Source organism: Pteropus vampyrus, unplaced genomic scaffold, assembly GCF_000151845.1.
Source record: "Pteropus vampyrus isolate Shadow unplaced genomic scaffold, Pvam_2.0 Scaffold26, whole genome shotgun sequence".
Classification (NCBI taxonomy): Eukaryota; Metazoa; Chordata; class Mammalia; order Chiroptera; family Pteropodidae; genus Pteropus; species Pteropus vampyrus.
The window spans coordinates 10,592,838-10,614,233 of NW_011888807.1; the positions used below are offsets into that span (position 1 = coordinate 10,592,838).

General features: G+C 31.4%; 1 long non-coding RNA gene across 1 annotated transcript in view; it reads left to right on the plus strand.

The window, feature by feature from the left end:
• Nucleotides 1–21,396, plus strand: part of LOC111737375 — an 85,987-nt gene that overhangs the window by 14,886 nt on the left and 49,705 nt on the right. Inside the window, exon 2 of the long non-coding RNA XR_002779421.1 lies at nt 7,496–7,552. This is a non-coding gene — a long non-coding RNA (uncharacterized LOC111737375). The remainder of the gene's footprint in view (nt 1–7,495; nt 7,553–21,396) is intronic.

The following is a 21,396-nucleotide window of genomic DNA, read 5'->3' on the forward strand; positions in this document are numbered from 1 at the left end:
CCTTCCTTCCTTCCTTCCTTCCTTCCTTCCTTCCTTCCTTCCTTCCTTCCTTCCTTCCTTCCTTCTTGTTTCCCTCTTGTTTCTCTCTTTCTCTCTCTCTCTTTCTTTTTTCTTTTTGAATGTAATAAGTTATTCAGGGATGAGGAAGAAACTCATGTTGTTCTCATTTGAAAAGTAATGGGATGGCTTGAACTTGCATTCTAATACCTAATGGGTAACTATTCAAAACCTCAGTTTCTTAGATGTTTGATGAAAGTTGTGTTTAAAGGTAATACCTTTTTTCAAATAATTGGCTATATGAAGAAATATTCCAGAATATAATATAATTGATTGTCCTTCTGGCTTTGTATTGATATATGATGGGAAAGTGAGACAGGAACAAAAGAAAGATCACTAGTTAAAATCTTATTTCTATAAGAAACTTACAACCAGAACAAACCTGATATCTATGCTATGGTCTCATTTTCAAAGATATACTTTACTTGCTCAAAGATTAGGAAAGTTTTGTCTTTGCTTTTGTATTTGTTTTGTTTTTAATTTAGCTGTAGCATTCGGGACTTCCTAAGTTATAATCTAAAGTTAATTTATAACCTTCTCTACCTTCAAACTTTTATATCCACTGTACTTCAATGAAACTACACTACTTTCTGATTGTAGAACATATGTAATGCTTTTCTTTACAAAAATCTTAGCATACCCTCCATGTTTATGTAGAAATGTTATTCATCTTCTAACACAGTGCTTCTCAGCCTCTTTGTAGTAAAGAGCCAATTTTTTGGAAAGTTCCTATTCTGTCACAGTCCAACATTGTAATATAAAATTTAAATTGCTGGGAATTTAAGATAAATATTTTTAAAAACTTATAAAATACAAGCCCCAATTCATTATTATATTCAAAACATTTCAAACAGCTATAAAGTTTTCTAAAACCTTTGGATCCCTGTATATATGTCTTCACAGATTGATGACAAACACTTCAGATATTAAAGGAAGTGGATCTCTGTTAGGTAAACAGCAGAGCACCATTTTTCTCACAAATGTTATCTGCTATAATTTTTTTTTCTGTATATCTCTAAATGAAAGTGATCTAACTTTTATTTGAAAGCAACAGTTTCATATTGTTACTTTCTTATAATAATTGACTTAATACTTATTATATTAGAGTACTTGAATAATTATAATTTCCTTTTGAGGAAAACTCCAGCTCAAACTCCAACACTAAATGTTCAAGTAAATATTTGTTGAATTGCAATTTTCTTAAATCTCTTGTTGGGAAGAGATTTTAAACTTGCTGTTGAATGCCTATTTCCCCTCTTTTTCTGCAACAATTAATTATAACAGAGAGAAAGGCATGCCTCATAGTAGGAGTCTTTGAAACACCTTCTACAAGAATGACTCCAAACAAATGAAATATAAGAGTTTGGATATCTACTATGATTAACAATATTCCCAAATTTACTGAACTCCTTTGTCAGTCTTGCTGTGCCTCCTCATTTTACTTTGAGCTCAGGTAGATATGGCTTTTACTTTCACGCATCAAATGTTCATTTTACATTTCCCCCCTCATCTAAGCTTGCCAAACTTAAAGGCACATAACCTTCCTTAAACTCTTCCTAATCTCATTACTCTTAGTCAATAAGTTATCCATCACTATGGATATTATTTCTTGGTATTTCTCACATCTGCACCTTTCATTTCATCTTCATTGACCATATCTTGGTTCTGGACTTAGAGTTGTGCAATAGTCTTCATCTATTTTTCGTCATCACATAACACATATATAATTATACAACATGTATATAAATGCTTTGCCTTTCTTTGGGGGATCTTTTTGCCAAAAAAAAAAAAATTATATATATGTGTGTGTGTGTGTGTGTGTGTGTGTATATATATATATATATATACACACACACACACAAATATATATATACACACACACACACACACACACACACACACACACACATATATATATATAATAATTACTTTTGAGAGTTCCAAAATAAAATCAATACCAATAAACTTCAAAAGGACAAAAATGAATTGTAGAGACTGGATGAGATTATTCAATCAAAAGGGGATTCAGCTCCCTATACCATTAATGTGAGGTTTCTTATTTAATTGTTTTTAATAAATGGAAAAAAGATCTCACAATTATGAAGTTTATAATAAAATTGATGATAAAATAAATGTATAAGTGTTCATGTAAATACTCTCAGGAAAAAATTTTACTTTTAGATATAGGAGCCTTTAAATGTAAACATATTATAAATGTAATATTGATCATAGCCGTGGTTTATCCAATTACAGAATATTGAGTTTTAGAAACAGCCAATTCTTTATTTCTAAATGTTGATGTTGAAAACTCTGAAATTACTGTACAAAAGAAGCTTCAGAATAGAAAATATTTCATCTTCTAGAAGAATTTGATAGAAGTAAATAACACCATAGTAATCACTTTAATAGTGATACTAAATAGAACTTGTGTACTGCCTGATTATTAAGTTGATTTGATTCACAAGCCAAGTAAGTTTCCTGCAAATTAAGAATTTTATAGATTTGTAGATCATTATCGTTAGATATTTTTTTCCAAATTATGAATGCCATTTTTGAATTCAGCTAACCTTGTTTGTAGTAGATTTTGTGGAAGTTATTAGAGTAATATTGGGAAGGAGCCAAAGGTTATATTACTGAGAACTATCAGTAAGATATGTTAGCTTGAGGATGACATTTTTCTTTCAAGAATAGAGTAAAATTAATCAGATACCAAAGTCCATTATCTGATGAGAAGTAAACAAGTGATAATATCACTGCTGTCAAAATAAAATATAGTCTTATGAGAGGACTATATTTTTCTATTGTCTAGAAAAATGAAGGAAAGTGAATATAAAAAATATATATCTAAAATGAAATTAAAAAATAGCCTTTTCCTTTGGACATAATAATTGTTCATTTTTTAAAAACATGGTTATATTAGGAACAATATAGGGGGTTAAAATATAGGAGTTTGAAAAAGCAACTGGTGTTACTATGACATTCTAAAATGGAAATTTCAAATACTATTGAAGGATGCACATTGGATAACTAAGTAATGAGACTGACACTTTGATCATCTTAATTTAAAATATACATATTTCCTTGATCTTGAATTTTAAAAAGTTAAACTATATTTAAAACAATATATGCTGTCTTTGTTAGGCCAAGCTGCTGTAAAAAGATTTCAAAATGCAAGAGCTCAGAAAAGATAAGTATTTATTTTTCTCTCAGGGAACAGTTCCAAGGGATGAAGAATATGAAAAGCCGATAATTCAGCTCTGTGATGCTCAGTTCAGCTTCATAATGTACTGTAACCTAGGTATGTCCTCAACTGCATGGCCAAACCTGGCTGAAGTCCATCCCACACCATCTCTTGGAAGGGAACAAGATCAGGAGATACAAAACAAGCAATTTTGTTATGTAGAAATGCCCAAGCAATTTCATAGCTGATTTCTGCTCACTTTTCATTGCAAGAACTTAGTCGCCACATCGGCCTACTTAGTTGCAAGAGAGGCTGGGAAATGTAGTTCTTATCTTGCCCTTATTGGAACTGGGCAAAGGAGCAGGAAGAGAGGGAAAGTAAATACTAGAGAATAATAATTACTTTCTGCTGTATATCTGTATAATTAAAATTAAATATGAGTTTATTTAAAAATAAATTATTTATTTCTAGTCCTACTGCTAATATTTTTGTGTGTTTTTCAGATAGTTTTATCCTGAAGGGGTTCAGAACATGACACCCCACAATATACCCTTTGTCATATTGATTATTTTGAGCTTCAGGCACTTGAGAAACAGCAGATGCAGGAAAGGCTCTTTGCTCTCCCCCTTTCTACGTAAAAGCAGGTAATAAAATTTCCTGAAGATGCCCTATCTGCACCAGGAACAGAGGAATATTCTTATCACCAGAGACTGGGAGTTGACATCAAAATAGATCTGTGTATACAAACCTGCTAAAATAACCCTTGTCTTCCATTAGTTTTCCCCGTATACTTCCTAGTCACTGTCCCACAATTTACTGTCCCTAGTCCAAGCCCCTTTTTCCCGTCACATTCCCATAATTTATTGTTCTTTGTTTCCTTCTGGCCTTCAATTTCCTTTTGAAGGCTCCCATGTGCATGTAAAATATTAAATAAGATGTACATGTTTTCTCCTATTAATCTGTTATATGTCAGTTTAATTCTGAGGCCTGACTGTGAAATGTAAAGGGATAGAAGGAACTTTTTCCTTCCCTACAATATTTATGGAAAAATATACGTATGATAGTATTTTTCCATTTTCTAAAGTACACCTTATTATCCATATAGTTTTGTGGTTTGTTACTTAATGCGTCTTAGAAATATTTCTATATTAGTTGTGCAGTGTTCAATTGTATAAGTAAATCATAGCCTACTCAACTTCTTGCTTTGGATACTATTGTATCATCAATGTATTTCTTTTATTTCTTATGAGTATTTCTGCAATGAACTTTCTTGTATATACACTTTGCATAGTTGTATAGATATATTTACATACAATTATTGATATATATTTTATAAAATGTACTTATTCTAAGTATACAGTTTGATGAGTCCTGTAATGTGTGCAGTCACACAAAGATCATGAGAATCTAGTTTTGGAATACTTTTATCACCTCTAAAAAGTTTCTTTATGCCCCTTTGCAGTCAATGCCTGCTCTCACTCAGCCCTAGGCAATCTCTTTTCTGCTTTCTTTTGCTATAGATTTGAATTTTCTAGAAATTTCACAGCAGTAGGATCATGTGGCATAACTCTTATTTTATCTGGCTTCTTTATTCAGCTTAATTCTTATTTAAAATTTTTGTTTTATTTTGAAATAATTTTAGACTTACAGAAAATTTGCAAAATAATATAGAATTCACATAGATTCCTCTAATGTTAACAATTTATTGCCATACTCCAGTTTTCAAAACCATAAAATTAACTGCACAACAGTGTCTTAATTTCAAACATACTAATAGAAAGAATCAAAGCTAAGTCAACATCAAATCTATTTATTTCAGTAATTATAGTATAGATTAATAAATTATTTTTAATAGTAGAGTTATAACTAGAAAACTAATTTACTAATTCTATTTATTTATTTTTGTTTTTTTTGCTAGTATACTGCTTGGTCTTGACCACAAAATACATAATTTCTGAAGAGATTTAGGAAGTTCTCAGCTAATAGTAGTACTCATGTTGACTGTAAAGGATGTCTTAATTTTGGTCCAGATTCTCTTAGTCTATCTCAGCAATACATAACATCTTATTCTCATGAGAAAAACTTTGCACTTAGAAACAATGCCTCTGATGAAGGGCTAATATCCAAAATATATAAAGAACTTATACAACTTAATGACAAAAAAACAAACAATCCAATTAAAAAATGGGCAGAGGACTTAAACAAACTTATCTGGACATACAAATGACCAACAGGCATTTGAAAAGATACTCAACTTCACTAGCTATTAGGAAAATGCAAATCAAAACCACAATGAGATACCAACTCACACTTATAAGAATGACTATTATCAACAAGATAGGTTAATAACAAGTGTTGGGAAGGTTATGGAGGAAAAGGAACCCTTATGTACTGCTGGTGGAAATTGTTACCATGGCTATGGAAAACAGTATGGAGGTTCCTCAAAAAATTAAGAATTATCATATTACTCAACCATCCCTCTTCTGAGTATCTACCCCAAAAGTTTGAAAACATTTATCCGTAAAGACATATGCACGCTGATGTTCTTTGCAACATTATTCATGGTGGCCAAGACATGAAAACAACCAAAGTGTCCTTCAATAGATGATTGGATAAAGAAGTGGTACATATATACAATGCAATATTACTCAGCCACAAGAAGAGATGAAATACTGCCATTTGTGACAACATGGATGGACATTGAGATAATCATGCCAAGTGAAATAAGCCAAGCAGAAAAAGTTGAAAATCACATGATATCACTTATATGTGGGATATAAACCTAAAAGCACCAAATGAACAGGACAAACAGAAACTCATGGACATGGACTATAGACTAGTGGTTACCAGACAGTAGGGGTGGGTGAGGAGGGGAGAGGCAGACGTGGTAAAGGGGGTCAAATATAGAGTGGTAGGGGGAGGGTGAAGTGGGTAAAAGGGATCAAATATGTGGTAGCTGAAGGAACTGGACTTTGGGTGATAAACACACAATAGAATATACAGATATGAAATTATAATGTACACCTGAAAATTATATAAATGTATCAACCAATATTACCCCAATAAACTTAATAAAAAAATAAATAAAAGTTACAGGTCTTGTTCCAGTGGGGGGGAAAAAAAAATGACAGCCACTAACATTTGGAATATATTCTTGAGGTAGTTTTCTATGTTTATATACCCACTTATGAATATCTCCATTCCAAAAAAATTATATTATGCATTGTTTTCCTTATCCATTTATTCACTTATCAATATATCATGAACATTTCTTTTTACTTAAATAATTTTAGACATTTTCACATTTAAAATTTTTTATCAGGTTTTTTATAAATATTTTCTATTCATTACTGTTATAAAAATGCCATGATTAAGATTTTTGTAAATGTAATGTTGCAAGGTTCCCAGATTATTATCTTCTTATTAATTTTGATTCATGCTTATGAGAGTATCAATTAAGCTTTATTTGGTATTAAGAAATCAAAAGAAGCCTTGTTACTGGGGCCCAGGGCTCATGATAATATTGAAGTGCTTATCACTATTATATGCCTATATTCATTAATAGATATTGAGGGAAGAAACTACAGGTACCCACCCATTTGCACATATACAAAACCCACACACATACCCATCAATCTGAAAAAAACTTTATTACTAATTGAAAATTCAGTTATTTTACTTTTTTCTTTATTTTTTAGAAAACATGGACTATTTAAGTCTACTCCTGGTTAACTATAGCTAATGGAACATGACATGAATGAAGCCTAGTACAAGTCCCTTGGGCAAGGAGCTAGATATGTAGAACACCAAGAAACTAAGTCACTTCTTAGTCAGGGACAATTATACTGACATTTAAGAAAAATAGCATTAGAGTTGGTTGACAGTTGGAATTGCATAAAGGATTATCAAAAATGCTGTATGCCAGGTTCATGACTAAGGCAGATGACCTGGTTGACAAGCTTGCCCAAACTAATATATTAATGTTTCAGATCAATTTAAGAGGAACTAGCAGCAGTTCTCCTTAACTTATCATGTTAAAATTGTTGACAGATTTCATGTCTGCTTTTCAGCTGTAAAACTAACTATTCATTAGTGGGGTGAAGAGAAAAGTTCACACAAATCAATTAGAGTACGCGCCTCTTCCTTCTTTCAGTACTAAGAATATGCAAGCTTTCTTTTCTTTTTTAAGTTTCTGGTTGTTTCTCTAGTAAGTAAAACTCTCCTATGACAGGTAATCTTTTTTTTTTTTTTTTCCAGAGAAAAATAAATCTGCATGATACAGCTGTCAATTCTGAGGATCGTGGTATGCAAGTGGTAAGCATCATATCTGGGTCACATATTTCCATTAGGAAAGCACAGGGTTCAAAATTTGGAGTCAAATGCTATTAAAATGTGCTCAATATAAATGTAAATTCTTAACCAATAGGTAAGCCTTGGGGTTTAAAAGTGTGACTATCAATTAAGTTTATGTTTAACATCGATTAGGTACCCTTTTTTTCTCTATGGCAAAGTATTTCAATCACATTTGTCCTGGAAGTAACTGGATTTTTGAATAATCTCCAACTTGGCTTACAAGCTGATTTTCAAAATCCCTAAAACATATGTCTGTACATGATTTCACTATGCTTAGATCTGTCTTTGCCCCTCTCATTTCTTAGGGGAACAATAATTGTTTACTTGTTGAATGTAAAAATAATATTCTCATTGGTATAACTCACATAGAAATAAAATTAGAAGTAGCTTGCATGGTATCTTCTATTAGTATCTAAACCAGATTTTTCTTTGGACAGAACTTGAATTGGCTTTTATGAAAAACATCAAAACCTGCTCGAGTCTAATCTTGATTTTTCACTTTTTCTCTATCTCTGGGGATAATACTGGGGATAACTTTATGCTTGAATAATAACCTCTTTCTCCTGAGAACAAGAAACCACTGTAGCCACCATCCAGTTGCTTTCTCAAACTTCTACTCAGGTACTGTAAACTCAAAATGTATGATCTGACTTTGCAGTCCCCAAATACAAAGGGAGTTGTAGTCTTGCTATTTTCTTTTTACCCACTAGGTGACATAATAGATGCAGCTTTTCAATATCTGTTAAGGTGTGGGTGGCTGTGTAACATGTTTTATAATATTTAATACTCTTAGTTATGCTTATTAATGAACTTTAAAGTATACTGATAGAGCAATGGTTCCTAAAGGTATTTTTCATAACTACTCACTTCAGTGTTTATATTTTGCATCTTGGAACTTATATGGAAACATAATAATTGATTAAGAAAATACTAATTTTCATTTTGTTCTACAATTTACAAGTGATTCAAATGAGAAAAATTATAACAAAAACACAACCGATAGTGATTTAAAAATATGTTTTGAGTGTGAATAATCTGCTTTTCCAAGTTTAGTTGAAAAATAAGGCAAAAATGTGAAAAGGCCAGTAAATATTAACAGATTCTAACAGTGTTTCCTTGGGAACGGGATTTAATTCACTTCTAATTTCTTGCTACTCATAAATTCCATTCTTTATGATCAATGTAATATGATTGTGGAAAAATTTTACCTTTTAATATCTTCCTTTATTTTATTATAGGTTAATAAGGTTATAATTTAAAGCAATCTAAAATAGGTCATATATTGAAATACTTGTCAGTCTTATTCGAATTAAATTGAAGTTCTCAAGAAATAAGCATGAGAAGAGGTAACAAAGCACATCCCCAACACATTTTTTTATATTATCTGATAGTCTTTACATTTAACTCCCTTTTAGAATCTGGCCAAGTTTGATTTTTCATTACTTTCACATGTCAATCAAGTTTCTTCTAAGTTCGAGTCTGAATTACCACTTAACAGGGGTATATACACTTATTATTATTTTTTGGTGTGGCGAGGTCAATCTGATGTACACATTTACTTACTTCTTCTCAGAAGGAGATACTCTAAAATTAACACCCATGAAACTATTATCTATGAATGGTGTTTCACTCTTATACTTTCCTATGAATGCTGCTTTCTATTTCTACCTATATTTTCAACCTTGTATAATCTGTGACATGACCTCAGTTACAAGAGTAGTAGCACATTTTAATCAGACTCGACCACTACTTATTTATTCATAATTATCATAACAGTTAGTAAGTTGTCCATAAAGAAGAATAATATTAATAATAACTAATATTTATTAAAGGCTCAACTTTGTGTTGGGTCCAGTGTAAATGATAATATTCTTTATAACAATACCCTTAGGTATAGTTAACTAAAACTATCACACTTTTTAAATTAATTCTCATAACTTTAAATATCATGATTTCCAGATATATATCTCCAATTTGGAGTTCTCCCCAAAGCTCCAAATTTCTGTATTCATTGCCATACTTAGATGTTTTAGATATTTAGTAAGTATCTTGAGACTTATACACCAATAACAGAACTCTTACCTTTCTTCCATCTTAGTTAATGGCAACTGGATTCTTTATGTGGCCTGGGCTGATAATCTTGGAGTCATCCTTGATTTTTCTTTTGTTCATACACTCCAAATCCAATCACTAATAAATCTTATAGACTCTACTTTCGAAATCCAACCATTTTTACCACCTCCACTACCACACTCTTGGTGGAAAAACAGTAATTAATGCCTCATGCTAATCTCTCATCCAACTAATTGGTCTTCTTGTCTCTCCCCTGTTAAAACATGTCAGATATGAGAAATCTAACTGCTCAAAATGCTTCAATGGTTTCTCAGCTCACTCAGATTAAAAGTTGAAGTTTTTAGAATGGTCTTCGAAGTTCTAAACCATCAGTTTACACACTCCAAACCATGTCCTTATCTCTTTCACCTCTTCCCCTACTGTGATTCTCCTTGATTGCTCAGTCTAGTCATACTGACTTTCTTACTATTTTTGTGACAAGTCAGGTACCAGTAATTTGCTGTTCTCAGGTGATTCCCAGGCGCTGCTCCCTAACTTTCTTCAGAACTTTGCTTAACTACTACTACTACATTCACAGAAAATAATTTTTTTACTACCCAAGTTTAAATGGAAACCTGATACACCTACATCCATTGTTCTGACCTTCCTTGAGCACTCTCCTTAGTTATTTTTTTCCTATGGTACATCTTAACATCTAACATATGCATTTTAAATACTTATTTTGCTTATTATCTATCTTTTCCCACTTGAATATAAGTGGCTAAGGATTGGGATTTTTATGTTTATTCATAACTACTAGAGCAGTTCCCAGAACATTATAGACTCTCAATGACTATTTAATAATTGGATGAACAGATGAGTAATTTTACAGTAGATAAATTGAGGCTTGGGAGGATAAATTATCTTGTTTATTTGTTTTCTTATAAAACACATCACTTCTTCAGTGAGTATAGTAAAATATTGCAAAAAAACCTTTCAAATCTTTGAAATTATTTTCAAATAACTGATGTCAATTTAAAAAAAAGAAAAACACATTTATTTGCCTGTGATCTAACTGGGGATTAGAGCATGTTGAAGGAGGGATTTAGGCATTCTATTCTGTTGTTTCCAGAATGTTAAAAGCCTAAGGCAAGTTTGGGAATCAAAAAGACTTGGCTCTTCCTCAATTTTGTCTGCCTATCATTCTGTAGAGAAGAGATACATGTAGAGAGGAGAGATATCAATATTCAAGGGCTGTTCTTTTATGGAAATATTTTTAATTTTTACACTGAGTACTATGGGTGGCTATGAAGAGAGGTGAGAGTACATATAGTGACAGAAATGGGAGAAGCTGAGTTGATGGAGGCCAATGACAGTGGGAATGGTGAGAAGGGGATTATCTAAGGATATGAGAGTTGCCACTGAGAGGCAGATGTAGTTTATCTTACTCACTTTTCAGAACTTGCTAGAAGCACTCTTTAATGAACTTGGCTTTCTTCCTTGATGTTAGTGAGGTATTTACCTAGAGATAAGAGAAAGGAGGATATTAGTGTCATTTGTTGTATTGCTAATGGTGATGGTGTGTGTATGTGTGTATTCTTAAAGAAAACTTTAGCACAGTGCTAACATTTCTTATTGATGATTTATATTTTTCATATTCTTCATTGATTATGCTATTCCCCCATTGATTTCCTGTATTTCTTTGAAATATATTTATTTAATGACACATATCTAATAAAAAACACAAATATCTAGTAAATTACAAAACAAAACTTGGAATAAATTTTGATTTCCATGTAAAATAAAATTAATGTAGGTCCGAAGTTTAAAATGGAGAAATAAAGCTTTAATATTTGGGGGAATTTAAGGTGGTCATATATTTTTTAACATTTTAATACTATAAACAATGAATTATAACTAAAAAAAAAAAAAACATTGATTTATAATTGTGCCTTAATTAACAGAGTATATTTTCTGAGATTTTTAAACTTTTTGTTTTTCCTTTGGTTATCTAGATTAATTTTATTATATTCAAAGCTCTTTACTATTCTCATATTACAAGGCTGATCAGAAAAAAATGGTTTACTAAAACAATGATGAGGAAATATAAAGCAAAAAATATAAGGAATTATGTTTCATTTCTATAAGACTACTCAACATTGCTCTGCGGTAGATATGTGAGTAAAAGAATGTCTGTATTTATTGTGTTTATTATAACTACTAAACATTATATATTTATTTAAAGAAAACATATATTGTGTGTGGAATAATATGTTTTCATGTTTAATCATCTTAATAACAGGTACTTCAGAAACTGGAATAGACTTATAATTCCAATAGATAAATGACTAATTGGAATTATATTTTGAAATTTTATAATTTCATTAAAAATTTGGATGAACAAAAAAATAGCAAATTTGGATTTGATAATCAATGTATTTTTTTAAAGTAATACAAGAACCAACAGTCTAACTACCTAAATTTCAAAATTAACTGTTAAACAAAGTGTGCTTGGACTTTTAGGTGTACCTTATTCTTTGTGAGTAAGTAGAAATTAAATTTTGAAAATACAAACTTTAAAAAATTTAAGAGAATATTAATGTGTATAAGTAACATCTTTTTATAACCTAACCTTTGATGAAAGTGGACAAATTTTTGATGTTTTATATTATAGTTATTTCAAATACATTTTGATTATACTTTACTTCAAGTAAAATGTAATTTTTATCAATGCAATAAAGTATTTTCAAAACAATTAATTTACATTAATCCATTTGCATTTTTATAAGTACTAAAGAAACCTTATCTGAGCAGAATGTCAGCCAATTCACAATATTTTGTAATTTTCTTGGGACATGAGTTGTAGATATGGGCTTACCTAAAATAAATGTGTGATGTCTCATGATAGCTGGGTTATATCTCCCTTGGAAACTGTGTTTACTAAGTAAGCTGTTATTTGAAATAACATTTTCTTGTTATCTCAGAATAACACTGTAAATTATATGTATTATTCAAAATACTAAACAAATATTTTCAGGAGCTCATCAAGCACCTGGCTTACAGCTCTGAAATAGTCCCAATGTTACTCTGAGAACAAATCCTGTTTGTGTATATATTATAAAACCAGAATACACCAAGCCCAGAAGGCAGATACAATCATTCTTTGAATTGTATAATAAATTCTGCTTCTCTGAAAAGGTCGAAAGCCTATTTGCATTTGTCAGAGGTAATGAAATGCATCTTAATAGACTTAAATATGCAACTTTAATAAGTATCAACCAAATATAATCATTTCCTGAGTGTGATCAAGTGGGCTTCTAACATTAAGCTTTGTTTCTTTAGTTAGCTCTTGTTTATTTTTCTTATTAGTACAGCAGCAAATATGAACCATTAGACTTGTGGATGGATTGAGCTTCAAAGTTATTATCTTGTAGAAGCAAACAAGAATCACTTGTTTAGTCAGCAAATATATGCTTAATAAAAAAAAACATACTATGCTAAGCTTTTTAGAAGATCTGCTGTTAGCTTGATAAGTAAAAATACTGCTTTTCCCAAGTTTCTGTAATCTCAGGAATAAAAAATGAAATGGAAGCTGTGTTCCAAGAGGTTTTGCATGATTACCTATAATTATGGAAAGTTCCTCTTACCATAACAACTCTATCTATGGATAGACATCTGTGCTCGTAAAGTTTTTCTTTTAACAGAAGTTGACATTGAGAAATGTATATTCTCTTCTTTTCAACTTTTCTGGAAAGCTTTAGAACTTCAGATGGAAACATTACTTAGAAAATTCTCCCTTACTCTACAGAAGACTAAGGGCAGTTTGAGGATTAGTATTACAGCCTCCCTCAACCTATTTTAATTGGAAACTATCCAAATAGAAGAGATCCTCCCCCATTCATGAAATGGAGCTAGCAGTTTTAAACTGGAAGCTTTGTATGCCTATTTGTTCTAAATGTTGCTTGAAGAGCCTAAACACAATAGCATAAATAAAAATAAACATCCTTCAGAATAATAACATGATATTCATTACACCTGGATTCATTCTCATCACAGCTGATGTGTAGAGGAATGATTAGAAATCATATAGACACTGATGAGGAGTGAGAGGAAGTTATTTAAAATTCTGCTGCACCTTGTGCTCAAAATATCTCCATCAGCTTATAGTCACTTTCATAAACGATTTAGGAAACCATGTTTTTAATCCTGAAAAAGCTTAATTTTATGAATATTTTAGATATGTTTAGCCAGATTGAAATTTTATAAAATGCAAGCATAACATTTTCTTCTCTATTTTCTAACAGGTATAGCTGAAAAAAAAAAAATTCAAAGAAAAACAAAATATTAACAAATGTTTCCTAGAAAGTGTAGCTTTTTCCTATGTAAAGATAATTTTCCTGTTGATCCATGGTTGTTTCATCGTCTCATCCTAATTATTAGGATATGTCTGTTATTTTTATTTTTTAATGGTATAGCTAGATTAGAGTGAAAAAATCTCTATTTTTATTCTCTTAATATTCTTCAGGCTGACCATACCCTTCTGTTGATAGTTGTAATGTGTGCTATGAAAACGTTTTTTGAGCATATTGTTGAATTTTAGTAAAATTTTTCTTTATCCCCTTAAATCTATTCTATTTTTTTCTTAATAAGAAGGCCTAACTGGGCTGCTGTTGCTACTACTACGTTGTTCTTCTCACCATCCTGTTTCTGACTTTTCCATTAGTATATATATACTTTCTATAACATTCCTGAGTAAGAGCACAGTGTTCTCATCCAAGTATCACAATTTGTCTTTTTGTCTGCTGACATTTGGTATTTTGAACTCTGGAATAATATGCCCTGATTTTAGTTTCTCAGTTATACGCTGACTTCTAAGTTACTGTATAAGCAGTATTTTTTTTTTTTTCTTTTTGCTTAAACATAGTTTTTATATCTCTTCTTAAGATGTATGGTTACGGGGTCAATGGCTTTATTATTTTTCTAGTCCTGGAGACCGTTTTATGTAAAGGTCAGTAGTCTCACTGGTCATTTCTACTCAAAAAGAAACTGCACCATGTTGTCTATAGGCTTTCCTTTTCTCTCTAAAAAAGTCCCTTTAAGCAGTTCTAAATAATATAGCTCAGAATTTTTCAAAGTATGTTCCAAAGATTACTAATATTATATTAATGCTATAATAAACATAAAACAATACTGATCATATTAATAGATGTGATTGGGTAATTGTTTCTGTGATTTAACAATTTTGCAAAATAATTTATTAAATCAAGTTATAAGATCTTTTTATCAAAGGATTTCTCATCTCTTCGAGATTTTTAAGTCTTTTGTGAATATCTGGAAACGTTTTCATGAAGACCATCATGGATTTGTGAATCAGACTTTGAGAAATACTAGTGCAAATTTTTCTCTACTCTCCACTCCAGGAGTCACACACAGAGGATTAAAATGTAACCTGTTCTATCCAGCCTATTTTTTTTGCCCTTAAAGAGGATATTCTAACAATGAGACATAATAGAAAAGTAATCCCATTACATACAAATATTACTTTGTTTTTTGAGCTTAATCTCATATCCTCCATCATCAGCCACCACACATTACTTCATATCTTATCCTCTTTAACCACTTCCTTATATTATGTGGACACGTCCTTTCCAAACAGACCATACATGTGTTTGAGAAGTCCCTACAATACATCTCTTTATTTAGATTTCCATCTTGCAGCATTTCTCAAGGACAAAATAAATGTTTAAGTTTAAAACATAAAAAAAAAAAAATCAAATACTATTTGAAAATAGTAATGATAATTACAACAAAATAATTACTAAGTTATACTTTTCTTGATGTAAAACTCTTTCAATTACTTTTATGCATTTTGAAACTGTGTACCCTTGATTATCTAAATCCCCAATGAACTTTTGGGCATGATAACTGAATAGTATATGTTACAATTTTTATGATGTGGGATTCTGAAAATGATCAAATAACAGGTTTGCCCTCTGCCATAAAGAACTGTGAAACTGGATAAAATATATAAAGCGACTGTTTTAGACATGAGATAAAATTTCTAATCTAACTGTGACCCTTTGGAGAAAGAAAACTCAGAAAAAAAGCTTCACCTTTACTCTGCTTTCCTCATGGAGACAATTTTCAAATTTCGGTCTAGGAAGCGAAGCCCAAGTAAAGGTCAGTAGTCTCACTGGATGGAGGAAAACATAGATTAGTTTGGGCTTCTAAGGCAGCTATAAATTCAGAATGAGTTATCATAGAGAATAGTCCAGAATCTAGCATAAGGATACCTCTGATCTTTGAATGAACTCTAAACGGTCATGCGCATTTCAAGATTCAAAGATACCTGGAAGAGAATAGCAATTGGGGGCTGTAAGCTGGACAAAGATTTTTTTTTTTTAGTTGAACAATGATAAGAGAGACTGGAGTTCTGAAGATGCAGAGTGGAGAGACCTTGATGAACATACCAGCCATTTGTTGAGACTCTAAAAATATTATACCTTAGGGTATTTCTTGGTTATATTTTTGGCTGACCATTTTAAAGCCCCCAATTGGGGATCACCAAGGTAACATCTAATCAGCATGTCCAACCACGTCCATGCTCTGAATTCCCAGATCAATTACACATGCTGGCAAAATAACAGCAAGACATCTGCCAGACAAATAAGACTTATCGAACTCATGTGCTTAAAATCTAAATGCAACACCAAATCTATACCTTCCTCTGCGTTCTCTTGCTATGTAATTTGCTCTTCTACTTAGGGACAGAAATAAGATTTTTGGTAACCATACTTGGCTTCTTCCTTTTGACTAATTCAAATAATTATTAGGTCCTATTAATTTAATTTTCCATGTACTTCGATTCTTTCACTTTTCCTGCATCTCCACTGAATCAGGAATCGTTAATAACTGAATTATGGAAAAAACTTTATACTCCTGAACAACCACTAGATCAAAGGAGAAATCAAAAGAAAGATGAAAAAGTACCTTAAAACAAACAAAAATGGAAACGCAACATGCCAAAATTATGGGATGCATTAAAAGCAGTTCTAAGAGAAAAGTTTATAGTAATAAACACTTACATTAAGAAAAAAAAAAGTCTCAAATGAACAGCTTAAACTTATACCTTGAGAAACTCAAAAGAACAGTTAGCAGAAGGAAGAAAGTAAAGATCAGGGTAGAAATAAATGAAATAGAGACCAGAAAAAGAATAGAAAAGATAAATAAAAATAAGAGCTATATTAAATGAGTGAACTGAAACTTTTGTCTCTTATTATCACAATAATGAGGATAAATTAATGAACTGTTAATTATAAGGCATATGCCTTGGGAGGGGAACTGTACCTGTTTTTGGTTTACATTTTACATACTGAATATAGTAAAAAACTTCCCCTAGGCATTCAATTAATTTTTTTTATGTTAGTTTAATTAGAAGATCCACACCTAAGCAAAGGTTGAAAGTTAGCTCAAATCAATTTTTAGAATATCATTCTTTATGCCCTCCAAATTTGCTAAGAATCTGGCAGACCCAAGGTTATAATAGATGTGTTTTTTGGGGGGAATTAGTTATCTTTGCTAATAAAATTATTCTAAATTTGAACCTTTCTCTTCCTTTTCTAATTTCATAAATCTCCCATCATAATATAATTACTTAGTTTTCTTGGATGACCAGGGCTTATACTATCACTGTGTTTACCATTCTGTTATTTTGTATATAATATTTCTTGGATCTTCACTCCCAAGGCAGCCTTATAATTTCAGGGTTTTTGTGTGTGTGTGTGTGTGTATGTAATAAATGGTGGAATGTTTATGACTATTTAATTGAAGGTCCTTAAAATGCTAAAGAAATGTTTTCTTTTTACCCTTTGAAAGTGACTGTGTTGTAATATATTAATTTTTCTCTATTTGAGAATAATAAACTTTATAGATGTTCTCATTGCTTATATAGCCTTTTACCATAGCCAACTGAGTCATTCTTACACAGGTGAGAAACAGAACTCCAATTTCAGGTGAAGGGATTTCACTTATACTGACTTAACTCAGGAGATAGAAGTGACGTTACACAAAAAAGGGTTAAATCTGGCTTTACTTTTCATAGAGAAAAGTTGACATTATCTACAAGTAATATTATTTTCTTTTTAAGCCTATTTTGCTAGTTTTTCTTAATTCTTTTTCTTTTCATAAACTTGAATCCTGCATCAATTTCACCATATTTATTGCTTGATACAAACAAAAGATCTAAACAGGATTATGTCTCAGTTGGTATGGTTTCTACTCATTTTTTTTCTCACAAATGAAATTTCATGATTCTTCTAATGGAGATTAAAATATATTATCGATGAAAATGTCTTTAGGAGTTCAGAGATTTCCCTACACTTTTTTCCAGAAAGTACTACTGTACATATATACACACACACATACACACACATATACATACACAATGTAGTTGGGGTATCGAAAGTCATATTTAAAGAACTAGCTTCTTATTATTAAAAATGTTTGTTGGTAACAAATTTAGTAGCAATTTCAAATAGCTTTTAGCTATCTTAGATTCTCTATAGAGGGGTCTTAGAGACAAATGGTAGAGGAGTGTGTCGGGGGGTGATGATCCCTTTAACTTTCCTTCCCTTGAAGCAGGAATGCCAGTATATGTATGTATATATATGCATGTTGTTTGCCATGTTTTATTTCTAGAAAGCTTATATGAATATAATCCTTTAATATCATTGATGTGGTCAATTTTACAAATGAAGAAATAGGTCAATTTAAGGAAAATTGGAAGCTAGATATAGGTCTTTGCTATTCTAGTCCAGTGTGTTTTTAGCTACACACACTGTCTCTGATAACGTTATTCTTAGCAAGAAGGGCCAACATATTTTTGTGATATCATAATTATCCTGGGAGATTCTCTGCAGTGCACAACTTGGTTGCTTTCTCTTGACAAAATGTCGAGTGATGTTTACCTAAGAGAATATTTATCAAGAAAAAAAGGCAAGAATGTGTTAAATCACCAGTTACCATAATCTATATTCCTACAATATATCCCAAGAACATTGTCACATATTGTTACTGGAAATCTTTGGCATGTACATAAACTCTACTGACATCCCTGCATTATCCTGGACTGAATAAGGTTGGTTTAGTCCTGCAGGCTGCATTGATGTTGAATTATGAACCTCAAGTTGGGCTTATCTTGCCATTTTGATTTCATGTACAGATTCTGGCATGACACAATTTCTAGGGACCTTACTGATTTTCCCAACTTTAAATAAGGACTATTTGGAATTTGTGGAATTTCAGCTTATATTCCAGATAAAAACGAGATTTCAGCCAGCCTTTTGGTTAGTTAGGTTTTATTAAAGCAAAGGAATTTTCATATTTTTAGGATCTTCATATGTAAGGTACTCAGAGTCATGCCTATGCTTGTCACTCTATCAAAGACAATGTCTCAGATTCATGGTCACCAGCACAAAATTCCAGTTAAAATGTCGTATCCAGCTCTCTGGATTAAGGTTGAAGTTACTTGGCACAACCAGAAGTTGGCAGATCATTTCAATCAGTTCTCAGTTTACTCTTAGGCACTAAGAGCACATAGGAAAATTGTATAGTATTATTAAGGACATGGACCTTGGAGAGCTGCCTTACTCAAACACAGTTGAAAGATTGACTGTCCTGGGGCTGGTCCTGGTCTTCTCTGTAAATGAGGTTTGCATTTGTGTTAACCCTTGCTATTCATTCATCTCCTGAGAGTTTCTAGAATATAAGCTATTTTATCAACTAATACTGCATTACCTGACTAATTTGATCAGCATAAGTATTTTTTTTTTCTCCTTTTACATTGTTTTTTTTTTTTTTCTTCTTCTTTTTATTGTGGTCTTCTAAAAGGCTTTGTGATCAGTTTGAGTTTCTTTCAAAGGATTAGCTATGGTATCTGCTCATAATTCTGCCAAAGCGAATGGCATCTTTTTTTGTATTTGAAGGGTGAACTTATGTTGTTGTTGTAAATCAAATAATGGTAAATCTTTGTCTTATTGAGTGCAATTTATGTAATGTTTTAATAGATAACAGGGATTATATGGTCAAATGAACTGTTTTTTGATCCTTAAATATTCATCTTAGCCTGTTTTATAAGTGGAGATTTGAGACACTACATCTTAAACAGTGAAATTATTCCTTCAGAATAAATCTATTGAGCCTGTAAAATAAAACAAATGAGTTTAAAAGGAACAGATAGCTTTAACACTGTTTGCTGGGGATGAAAGCAGGGGAGGAGTGATATCGTGCCTAAAGGTTTTATTCATGAAATAAAAAGAACATAAATATTTTAAATTAAAACAAAACAAAACAAAACAAAAAACCAAAAAACAAAAAAACAAAAACAGGTTTGAATTCCAAACAGGATAATTTTTGAGAGTTAATTAACCTCACAGAACTTTAGATTCTACTTCAATAAAATGGATATTAGACTTGGTTTAAGTATTTACTAACATATGTAGCATAGTACCTTCACAAGTTAAGTATTCAATAAATGCTAGCTATTCTCTCCTTCCTTTTCCTCAAATCTTTCTTTACATGGAACATAATTTTTCTTTCTTTTTTTTTTTTTTAAACATTACTAAATAATGAATCCACAGAATAAGACCTAGGCAAGGTAGGTCTTGTAGAAGATTGATTTTGACCTACATCAAAACTAAAGAAACATTTCAAATGCATAGACTTCATTCTCTGAGAATAAGTATGGTTTATTACAGTTATAATACCACTGTGCTACTAGCAGAGCAGGCTTCCATTTGGGTTCCCATATCATACTTTTGACTGGATTACAGGGGTTTAAATCTGTGTTCAGCTATTTTCTAGCACATGATTTTGGATAAGTAATCTATCATCTGCCTCAGTTTCCTCATCTGAAAAATTTTGGATTGTTACAGTGCTTTTCTCAATAGAATTATTATGAGATAATCCATGTAAAACATTCAACAAAGTGCCTGGATCTTTGAAATTAATAAAAGATATCTTGATATATATATGTATATGTATAACAGTATTATCTATTTGGCCTTGTGTCTATTTTCTCAATAGATAAGAATTTCCTCTTGCTCTGTATCATTAATCCTGCCGAACGAATGATGGAGTGAATAGCAGAAAGATTGTTTAGGCCAGTGCATAACAATTCCACTGAGGTTTCATACTTCAGAAGACAAGTCATGATACTTTAAGGAATGCTAGAACTGTATTGAATGGATATTTTGGAGAATCAGTGTTAAACAAAGAAGGAGAGATATTTATTATATCTACATTCATGATTTGTTTCTATAATTTCTACCCTTTATGATCTGTTGATAAGAGCAATGGTTCAAATGACTTATGTTAATATAAATCCAAGGGGCATAGAATGTGAGGAATTAAATATGATTAAAAAATAACTATCTTGGGACAAGATTAGAATTTACTTATTATATTTGGCCCTCAATGGCCTTTCTATATTAATCATTAGTACACCAGACAATGTGACTGGTAGGATGTCAAAATAGAATTTTCTTGAAGAGTCCGACCACATCTACCTTTTTGTGCCACTTCTTGTATAAGTGATTCAATGTTTACCATTGTCTAAATGATAAGAAGAGGATTCTTATCTCTCATTAGCAACTACAGGTTTACAAAAGTACTGTGTGAAAGGCAATTGCTGTAAAATATGAAATCTCATTTAGTGATTATGTACTAAAAGTTAAGCATGTAAGTAAAGAGAAAAT